The following is a 10,771-nucleotide window of genomic DNA, read 5'->3' as shown; positions in this document are numbered from 1 at the left end:
CAGTTCATGAACCAGCTTCATTCCTGAAACAGGTTTGCTCTATTCGCTGCAACTGGGTTGTGCTCAGACCTCAAGAGCATCTCTTAAACCATCTTCTCCTGATGCCCCAGCTACCTCCATTGATTAGGCATGGGAATCAGTGCAAAGGATTCTGGGAACACATCCAGAAAGGGTTGGTGGGTGACTGAATGTGGAAGGGGTTAGGGGAATGAGAAATACTGAATCTATCTGTAATTGTATCACATAGGAAACCCCACTATAGTAGTTCGAGATCAAACCTTCCAGAACATGGTAATAACAATCATAAGTTATGCATAATAAGCAGGCTGTTCCTGGTGGCTTGAGCCCATGACACATCTCTCTAAGGAGTGTGATCAGTGAGCCAAAGCCAGTTTTCAGTTACACTCATGTCACACGCTGAAGTAGCAGAAGAGATAGGAGAACACCTGGGCTCTGTTCCCCATTTTGTCACTGATTCACAGTGTAATCTCAGGCAAGTCAATTCCACATTCTGTGCCACGGCTTTGCCCACTGTAAACTATCTACCTCCTTGCAGGGAAGAGGAGAAATTATCTCACCATTGAGATCCAAAGATGAAAGGCCTCTATCTGTGCAAAGTATTAATAGAACCTTCACTCTCCCCCATGGGTCTTTAGAATTAACTTTTCAGTGTTAGTATTTGAAGACAGAACTGATTTTCCTTATCCTGCTGGACCCTGGGCAATCTTTTCCCCAGTTTAGGTGAATACAGCCAGCTGCTGAGGCTGGAATTTTCAAAGGAGTGTAATGGAATTAGGAGCCCAAATCTTACTGGCTTTCACTGGGGTTTGGACATCTAGACCTTTCAGACTCCTTGGAAAATCCCACCCTGAATGCATAGGACCTGATGTTTATGTGCAGAAAAGCACTGAAGTCTTAAGACGATAAAGGGATGTTCATGTCACTGCTCTGTCTGCACATCCAACACCTCCTAAGTTAGACATCTTTCCAGGTGGACGGGTTCCTGAGAATTTCCATGATAATGCTAAATGGTGTATATAATGGCTCACTCTGTTTCCTCTCTGCTGTAGTACCTAGCCAAATTAGCCTGCAAGCTGCTTGCAGCTGATGAACCAGGTCGGACAGGGATCGTAAAGCCATTCGCCCGACTCTATGATTCTGTTAGTAATAAAGAGATAGACTATGATGACTGAAGAGGAGTCAGAGTGAGGCTAGCAGTTCAGAACCAAAGCCAACTTGTCCCGAAGTTTGGGTGGCTTCAAACTTTCCTCTCCACACCCCTTCCCCCAATTCAGGCTCATCTCGAACTGAAAGCAACTGTTCAAGATGAAGTTTTTCAAAAGACCCTCAGACAACCCCTAAAACTGTATCCATACATTTTCACCTCTATGTTTTTGCGTGTGCGCATGCAAACACCTGGACTTGTGTGTGCAAACTGCATTTACACATGAAAATACAACAGTTCTATATGTTGTGCCCTGATTGAAGCAGTCACACCGTAACAGCTGACATTTTTTCAGCTGCGTTGCAGCTGATAATCTCAATGCACTCTACAAAGATTAACTAATTTAAATCTCTCAATCCCCCATGAGGTCAGTCAGTGTTATCCCTGTTTTACAGTAGGGAAAATGAAGCCCTGATAAGTAATGGGTCAGATTCTGAAAGATGCTGAGCACCTGCAACTCCCATTGAATTCGATGTGATTTCAAGGTATTCAGCAGGTTTAAGATGTGATCTCAAGTAGTTACACAAGGAGTCTGCAGTAGATCAGGAAACTACAGCCCAACTGTCCTGAGCCCCAGTCTAGTGCCTCAACTACAAGGTTTCACCTTCCCCAATCCAGTTTGTGTGCAAAGATGCAAGGGCCAGATCCTCAGCTGGTGTAAAGTTGCTCAGCTCTGCTGAAGTCAATACAGTTGGGTTGATTTACACTAGCTGACGCTCCAACCTGATATTTGTCCATGTAGAAACATAGACCTGGAAATCCGCTAGTGCCATTTCAGAGGCTGTTTTGGAAAGTGTGGCCCTTAAAATGAAAAGTCAGCTAGGAAGGACCATATTTTCCATAATGTTCAGTTCCCATTTAAGCACCTAAATGAAATGGCAGGAGTTTTACAAGTGATCAGCACAGAGTAGCACCCATTATTCCCAACAGGAACATACTGGAGAATTTCCACTGTTCGCATTGGGAAGCTACTGAGGTCCCTGCTATTTTGAAAGTCTGGCCAGAAACATATGACAGAGGGATTAATTTGCCGCTTTATACCCACTGATTAGTTTGTGTGCAATAAGAAGGCTGCAAGACTCACAAATAAACAGCTGTGCTAAATCTTTACTCAACAAAACACCAAAGAAGACAAGAGACAATTTGACTCATTGCCATTTTCTTGCAACAAAAGATGTAGAGAGCACTGATTAATATACAAAAGCAGAACGCAGGTTCACACAGTACCCATGGTACATTAAGAATGATACACTCTGTCCATATAAACTTAGTATGATTCCATCAGCATCCAGGAGAGATTAGGCAGGAGAGGGAATTGCATGGTCCTTTCCAGCTGACTCCTGGCTGATGGGGCAAAGCCCGCTCTGTTGATGGCCACGTCATAGACAGAAGACCATTCCTTGGGAAGGACATCATCCAGGATCCAAAGAAGTCATCCGTTCTGAGAAGGCAAGTAAGTGATCTCAACCTCGGTCATGTTTCTGTAAGAGAGTAAACAGACAGGGGCAGCTTCAGTGCTGTGGTTTGGCTACGTAGCCTAAACCCTGAAGCCCTGGCTTAAGCACTGGGACATTTAAGTGGCTTTGATGGGAGGAGGAACAGGTTCCTAGAAAGTCACATTGCTAGAAGACTAAACCCATCATTTGGAGAGCTGTTAGAAAGGGCAATCTAACAGAGCTGCAGCATGGGGGAAAGGTCTCTGAATCTGCACCGAAACTCACGGGGGCAGAGGGAACTGGGATCCATTAATGAAGAAGGTGATGGTCAGCATGTTCTAGATATTGCTGCAGTCAACTATGTTCTCTGGAAGCAAAGAGACAGAGGGGTTAAGTCTAACAAACGAGATCAGAGGATGCCCTTGCAGTGCCTATCAACAGAGGAGATTGGCACTTCCAGGTATCAATGGTTCTATCCAGCAAAGGGGAGAAATCACCCTGCTGCACTCTGCCATCACACGGGCAGCAGCTTCTTCAGCCTCACACATGCTCCCTTATCCCCTGCCTTGCATGGGAACAGCAGCAAGGTTATGTTTACTAAGCCTGCTTCAGATATCCTGCTGATTTTACACTGGGCCAGCTGAGGTTAGTCAACATAACTCCTCTGGCTTCAGCAGAGCTACGTGGATGTACACCAGTCAGTGATAGGCCCCCTGGGCTTCAGTAAATTTATTTTTGATTTACAGCGATATAAGGGAGGTCAGGATCTCTCTCTCCAAATTTAAACTCAGAGAAGGACATTCTGAACTTACTTGTTAATGTTGTTACCAGCTTTAAGCCTCCAGCTCCTGGGCTCCTCTATGAATCTTTGCCTGAACACACCACAGCCCAGCTTTATGATTTTGGAGTCCTTGTATCATACATTGCAAAAACCCTCACAGGACTTCCTCAGCATCTGTGCAAACCACTCGTAGCACCTACATCCTGGTTGTTCTGCTGAGTACCTGCAACCTCCAGGAAGTCCCTCATGTACTGCTCTGGGATGGTGACCAGAAACGTCCTGGTGTCTACAATAGCCTGGGCCGGCAGCGTTGGCTGCACCAGCCTTTCACGTGCTATCCAATAGTGAACCTAAGGAGGGAAACCCAAGAGATTTCACTGTACACATCTGTCAGCCACAAGAATGCCTCTGATGTAGGCTGAGCCAAGAGCACAAGGCTTCTGATACTCAACCTGCGGTTCAGAGACCCTTATTCTATAGAGTCAAGCACTGTCATGGGCCCCAATCCAATGAAGGGCAGAAGTACTCACTTAACTTTCAATGCATGCTTAACTCTCTCTCTGTTCATCAAAGCATGCAGCTAACTTTAAGGGTTTTCATGTATTTAAAGTCTAGGACATGCTGAAGTCTAGGACTTTGTTGAACTGGGGCCTAGGATAGAAGCTTTTATCATTACTGGCTCCAAGCACCTTTTGAGAGTGTCTGAAATCCAGATCCCAATGCCAAGCTCACATGGGCCAAGTTCAGACCTCTCTTTAAGCAGTAATCCCTCCATTTTATCTTGAGGATGGCACAGAGGTTTCTTCCTTTGTTCTGCCTCCTGCCCAGAGAGGATGGTTGACACAGGGCAGCTGACTCCACTGATGACATCTGGAGAGGCTCCCCAAAGGACAATAAGAAGGAAAAGTTCATGCCCACATTGATAACAGGAATTTGCCAACAGGACTTACTCCTCAGTACTGAACTGACAGTAATGAATGTCCATGTAATCTGACCAGGGAAAGGCTGAGGGTCAACACCTCCAAACATGATGTCCCCTCCATAATTATACGTTGGCAGACATAGAAGACAGACAAGCAACATTTGGCGATATAGAGAATTATAGCAAGAGAGACGGAGATCTTACCGGGAAAAATGGAAATTGTAGATGGGTTCAGTAAGCTGGCTCTGCTTTGTACCATCTCCTGCATAACTGTGTTGTGTCCTGCTATCACTAAGACAGACTAAACCATTCCCCAAATCCCATTGAAATAAGAATAGCAGAAGGGTCTGGGAGGCTCATCCTCATTCAGAGCAAATGCCTGGTGTTTGAGGACAATGTTCTGGAACTAGAGGGGAAGAAAATAATTGCTCCCAACTAGAATTTTACACAAAATTATGGTAACTTAATCAAATGACTGTCTCATTATTAAGGGTAAGTGATGCTCAAAAAAATGAGATAAAGCATCTCACAAAGGTTAGATGCTGATCAGATCTTTTCTTAACAGCTGCATATACTTGATCTGGGGCAGGAGTTAGTGGAGACCACACTGCCTCAGAGTAGAAAATTCAAGGCCACTATATAGACAAAAAACAACAAATAAATATCTATATCTTTATATATACAGACACTCCCCGGGTCATGCAAGGCCTGACTTACGCAAATTCGCACTAATGGAAAAAGTTCCATAAGCCAGAAATAGGATTTTCAAGTTGCAGAAATTTGTGCGTAATGTATGGGTATACATTTCCGGCTTACACAAAATTCGAGTTACTCAAGGCTTTCCGGTATGGAACGATTGCGTAAGTCGGGGGCATCTGTATAGCGGTGGGACTTATACCTAGTAATGGTCAGTGTAGCTAACATTATTCCTAACTGACCCACGCCCTTGTTAAGTCAGAGCTTGGCTCCAAAGAAAAGGTGCACTAGTTTAACTTAAAAAGCTTTTAAAACCAATTTAATTAAACCACTGCAAACCCCTCGGTGAATGCTCTTGTTTCGATAAACAGTTAGCTTTATTTCAAAGTAGCTTAAGCAAATTAAGCTAGGCTTATGTTTCAAAGATAGAGAGGTCAAATGATTGTGATCCAAATGGCTGCTCAGAACAGAAAAAGCTCCTATCAAAATGTCAGACCACGGCCGTGTTCTCTCTTTGCTTCAGAGGGGTTAATTTGCTGCTCCGGACCTTATATATCTGTACAGCATCTAGCACAATAGGCCTCAGGGCCGCCCAGAGGATTCAGAGGGCCTGGGGCAAAGTCGGGGAGCTGCAGCACTTGTACTCACCCGGCGGTGGTCCAGGTCTTTGGCAGTATTTTGGCGACGGGGGGCCCTTTAGTCATTCCGCGTCTTCAGCAGCACTGAAGAGCCCCCTGCTGCTGAAACGCTGCCAAAGATCCAGACTGCCTCCAGGCCAGGGCTTACGGGGTCCCTGCGGGGCCTGGGGCAAATTGCCCCACTTGCCCCCCACCCTCAGTTTCAATTCAGGCCTCTAAGTGCTACTGTAATATCAATATTAAGTAATGATAATGACAACAAGGCCTCTAGGGAAAATCCTTCACCTTATGAAACTGCCTTGGAATCAAACCACCCTGATTTTTAGATCTCATCCAATGGACCCCACACACATTGAGTGGAACATAATAGCAGAAAAGCCTCATTGCACCTTCTAGAAATTTCTTTTCTGTAGAGGTTCTTATTCCATTCTCATCGTTACTGTGTCTGAGCACCTTCTAGTAATGCAGCAAGTGACGACGTGCTTTGGACACAGACTGAACCACGTTGTATACTGTAGTATCTAACCTCTCTCATGCGTTCCAGGCCAGACACCCCTTTTCATTGGTGCCCAAAGGTCAATTAGCTAATGCTGCATTCATGGCTGATGGAGTTTTCTCGTCCATTCACTGGTAAAAGATAAAGTTTTAATAGCCAGCTCCCCACCATCACCTTCATCACATAACAGAACCTTCCCCTGTCCTGAATCCTCAGCCACTCCGGTAGCTCATCGGTGCTGTCTGCTTCTGTCTGTCTGCGCTGCACCGCTGAATCCTGAGCGCATTGAAGTCAATGGCAGAACTCCCAGAGACTTCAAAGGGGGCAGGGTTTGCACAGTTGCTGCTCATGGTTTCTTATAGTTCTCCGTCTCTTTAAGGCTGAGCTTGTGTTTCTGTATTAGGTTCTGCACTGGCAACGTGTGAAACAGTAATGGGTCTCAGGCAAAACTAAATCTACAGAGGTGCAACTACGAGAAGGCAGGGGCATCACATACCACTCCACTGGTTAGGATAGTCTTGGCTAGGAACAGAACCAGAGCCTCAGGACGTCTGTGCAGTGTTACAGCATGTGAATTATACTGGCATTAGAAAAGGTTCAGAAAAGGGCAACTAAAATGATGAGGGGTTTGGAACGGGGCCCATATGAGGAGAGATTAAAGAAGCTAGGAATTTTCAGCTTGGAAAAGAGGGGACTAAGGGGAGATATGATAGAGATATATAAAATCACGAGTGATGTGGAGAAAGTGAATAAGTTATTTACTTGTTCCCATAATATAAGAACTAGGGGCCACCAAATGAAATTAATGGATGGCAGGTTTAAAACAAATAAAAGGAAGTTCTTCTTCACGCAGCGCACAGTCAACCTATGGAACTCCTTGCCTGAGGAGGTTGTGAAGGCTGGGACTATAACAGGGTTTAAAAGAGAACTGGATAAATTCATGGAGGTTAAGTCCATTAATGGCTATTAGCCAGGATGGGTAAGGATTGGTGTCCTTAGCCTCTGTTTGTCAGAGGGTGGAGATGGATGGCAGGAGAGAGATCACTGGATCATTACCTGTTAGCTTCACTCCCTCTGGGGCACCCGACATTGGTCACTGTCGGTAGACAGGATACTAGGCTGGATGGGCCTTTAGTCTGACCTGGTACGGCCATTCTTATGTTCTTATGAAATGTGGCTCCGTAAAAGCAGTTCCCCACATCCAGGTGCTAACCCTGGGCTGCCTCGACCCATGACGGTCGCTCCGGTGTGGGCAGGCAGGTATTAGCACTGGATGCTGCACAAGTTCATATCTTACCCCCTTAGCAAACTGGGGGTGGCCCGGCCAAGGTCAGACCTTGGCTAAGGCCAGGAGAGCAGTCTCTTCCCTAGTCCGTTATTGGTTGCACCCTGCCTGATTCTGCTCACTTCCCCCCAACCCAAATATACGGTAACCTGGTACTTCCGCGAGTCACTGCTGGAGGGACCCCAGTGCCCGCTTCTCCTGAGCCCACGGTCCTGGGGCTTGTCACTCACGCTGACATCCCGCCTGCATGGAGAGCTGTCCTTCACCCAGGTCTGCTGCAGGCCTGTATTCCCACAGCCCAGTGTCTACCTGCGGGCCAGGCATGTGCTGCTGCTCTGGGTGAACCCCCAGCCCCAGTCTCAGCCCTGCACTGCATAGCCAGGGGAGTCTGCTGGGAGTGCAGATAAACCACTGCCGCTTCCCTGAACATAATAGTCATGGGGGCACTGTGGGGCAGTGGAGGGAGGGGGTGGCTCTGGGTGCCGGGGGCAGCCAGGATAGTGGGGGTGGCTCTGCCCCTCTGGGCTGCTGGGGTTGAGGTGGGGTGGGGTCGGGGGGCCATGCAACGCAAAAGGATTGATTTTGGGACTGAAATCCTCCCTTATGGTTTCTAAAAATAGAGTCAGTCCTGCCTAGAATAAGGGGCAAGTGTATTAGAGGACCAGTGTATCAGAGAGCACAGCTGCTCCGTGTCAGTATTCACAGGGGTGCCCCTGCAACAACCCCACCCATTGCTTCCCTTCTCCCCCAACCTTCCTGGGCTACCGTGGCAGTGTCCTGCCCATTTGTGTCATGAAGTAATAAAAATGCAGGAATAAGAAACACTGATAGTGACATAAAATGAGGGGAGGCAGCCTCCGGCGCGATGATAGTCCAGGCAGGACATTAAGCGGTGTGGGGAGAGGAGCCCAGCATGCTGCTGCTATGACAGTCCAGGCAGTACAGAATCTTTTCTTTACACAGGAAAGGGAGGGGCTGAAGCCCCCAGTTGCTATGATGAAGCTAGTTATTAGCCGTTCTGTCCTATCTACTGGGAGTAACCAGGAATGATGCCCTCATGTCAACATGTTAGATATTCATGAGAACGGTTACTAGTCCTACTGCACCGTCTACCACCGGGAGGGGGAGGGGGAGAGGAGCGGATACTGCTCTTCACTGCTGCAGCATCGCATCTACCAGCAGCATTCAGTACAGATAGGGTGACACTGAAAGAAGTCAAGAAATGATTTCTTTCCCTTTCTTTCATGTGGTGTGGGGGGGGAAGAAACTGAGGAGCTATTCCCTGAACCATGCCAGACACTGTGTTTTGAACCTACAGACATTGGGAGCTCAGCCAAGAATGCAAATACTTTTCAGAGACTGCTGTGGACTGTGGGATAGCTGGAGTCCTCAGTACCCCTCCATCCATGAGCGTCCATTTGAGTCTCTGGCTTCCCGTTACGCTTGTCACGCAGCGCTGTGTATCCTGGAGATTTTTTTTCAAACGCTTTGGCATTTCGTGTTCTGTAACGGAGCTCTGATAGAACAGATTTGTCTCCCATACAGCGATCAGATCCAGTATCTCCTGTACGGTCCATGCTGGAGCTCTTTTTGGATTTGAGACTGCATCGCCACCCGTGCTGATCAGAGCTCCACGCTTGGCAAACAGGAAATGTAATTCAAAAGTTCGCGGGGCTTTTCCTGTTTACCTGCCGCTGCATCCGAGTTCAGATTGCTGTCCAGAGCGGTCAGTGGTGCACTGTGGATACCGCCGGAGGCCAATAACGTCAATTTCCGTCCACACTAACCGTAATCCGATATGTTCATATCTTATTTAGCGCTACTCCTTTCGTCGGGGAGGAGTACAGAAATCAATTTAAAGAGCCCTTTATATCGATATAAAGGGCGTTGTAGTGTGGACGGGTACAGCGTTAAATCGATTTAACGCTCTTTAAATCGATTTAAACGCATAGTGTAGACCAGACCTGAGAATTTCAGAATATATTACAATCATCAGTGAATGAAGCTTCCCTATGTAAGTTAGGTAACTATCAGCCTCTCCACCACAGCTGTGCAAAGAGAGAGAATTCATAACTTTGGTTTCCAATAGGAATATAGCAGGAAATCTCCATTGTCCTCAAAGGGTCTGTCTACACTGCAATAAGCCCAAGATTAGTGGGATTCAAGTCAGCTCACCTTGGTTTAAAAACTCCAGGCCTTGAGCATCTACACCACTAGTTCCCAAACATTAACAACCCGTGAACCTCTTTCATTAAAATGTCAAGTCTCACGAACCCCATCCTAAAAATGAATATTTCCAGGGATTTTCTCCTTTACCTGAGTATAAATTATAAAAGCAGTGAGCTTGGAAATCAAGGAGTATCAGATGTGAAACAGCATGAAGCCTTATTTAAGAAGTGAACTTAGAGTTCCTCCTGCACAAGCATTCAGATCTTGAACCGTCCAGGCAAACAACACGTTACAACAAAGCTTAAGCTTGTTCTTCATAATAAGTTTAAAAACAATACTAGCTGCCAATTTCATTTTAAAAACAGCAAAAAATATCCACCTCCCTTTCCATTTCTTATAAGGAGTCTTGAAGTTTAAGTCTCCTCAGTATGAGTGATATGCTTGCTTTGATCTGCTGGGCTCTTGGAAATCCAGGGGCTCTGAGCTGCTGGCCCCATGCTGTCCGGAGTCCCTAGTGACAGCTCTGTCCACCATTAGGGAATTTTTTCCAGAGAACCCACAGTAATATTTCGCCAACCCCCATTTGGCAACTACTGATCTACACGGATGGTTAACCCTATTTTAAGAATTTTCTAATCTAGGTGCAAACCTAGAGCTCTGGTGCACGCACTGCAGCATGCAGACACGAGTCAAATCAACCATTCCCCAGACTCCCCAGCACCCTGCTGAAATGTGGCTGTTCTAGTCCTTTCACTGTGGTGTAGAGTGGGAAATCTTGCCTGTCCACCTAGTGTGTTACAGAAAGTTTGAACAGCCCACCAAGACAACTTGCCAGGCAACCATTTTGATCTGTGCGCTCCCATCTACCGCTGCCAGCAACATGGAGAAGGCACCTTTTGAAGAGCTTCTGTGGCTTGTGCTTTCACTTCTGTGTCAGGAAACGGGCAGAGCTTTCATGACTTACTGGTGGACATTTTGACAGTGGACATTTTGACATCAGCAGTCATGAACTGGCTGATGTGGCTCAACATATCTGGTATAGCCACTGATGCCCCCTATGCAGACTGGCCCTTCTGGAACAGGGCCACAAGCACAGATTGGTGGGATCACATTGTCATGCTGA

This window comes from Chelonoidis abingdonii, chromosome 4 (assembly GCF_003597395.2).
Source record: "Chelonoidis abingdonii isolate Lonesome George chromosome 4, CheloAbing_2.0, whole genome shotgun sequence".
In the NCBI taxonomy this organism is placed as follows: Eukaryota; Metazoa; Chordata; order Testudines; family Testudinidae; genus Chelonoidis; species Chelonoidis abingdonii.
Note: the sequence above shows the minus strand (reverse complement) of the source record.